General features: G+C 32.9%; 1 protein-coding gene across 1 annotated transcript in view; it reads right to left on the reverse strand.

The window, feature by feature from the left end:
- LOC144970668 (receptor-transporting protein 3-like) overlaps positions 1 to 369 on the reverse strand; it is a 136,713-nt gene extending 136,344 nt beyond the window's left edge. The window contains exon 1 of the mRNA XM_078910531.1: positions 71 to 369. The gene's annotated coding sequence lies outside the window, so the exon portion shown is untranslated. The remainder of the gene's footprint in view (positions 1 to 70) is intronic.
- Positions 370 to 595: the final 226 nt, after the last annotated feature.

A 595-nucleotide genomic window follows, 5' to 3' on the forward strand; every position in this document is an offset into this window, starting at 1 on the left:
GCAAAAGTTTTAATGAAAGTATATTATCATCTTGATTTTATATTATAAAAGTATCACAGTATATTATTACCACGGTCCGAGTGAATGGAGACTAGAACCATTATGACGTATATTCCATTGTTTGAATATAGTATATTAGTTATATATGCATATTATGGGGGACTGCCTTGAGTGAAGAGGGGGACAGAAGGCTCGTCAAGACGCCACGAGTTTTGTCGTAAGCGGCGGGCAAGCCGGGATATAGTTATACATTTAGACATTCTATGGTTAGAGGCAATTTTTTTATAGCCTCTCCATATAGCCAGTGTCAACAGACGGGGGTGATGAATTTATCAAACACACACCCCCTTTCAAACCCCTCCCCCCTTTTCCTAATTCTGTGCCTCTGTATCGTGTCTTATAGGCTTATTGTGTATTTGTAATGTGTTATGAATGAGTGCTTGTGTGTACACACACACACAAAAGCACACATACATATAATATATATACATATATATATATATATATATATATATATATATATATATATTATATATATATATATATATATATATATATATATATTATGTTGTGTGTATGTGAGCTTATAAATGAG

The sequence above is a fragment of the Berghia stephanieae genome, chromosome 4 (assembly GCF_034508935.2).
Source record: "Berghia stephanieae isolate SIO BIC M18660-M18661 chromosome 4, UCSD_Bste_1.3, whole genome shotgun sequence".
Classification (NCBI taxonomy): domain Eukaryota; kingdom Metazoa; phylum Mollusca; class Gastropoda; order Nudibranchia; family Aeolidiidae; genus Berghia; species Berghia stephanieae.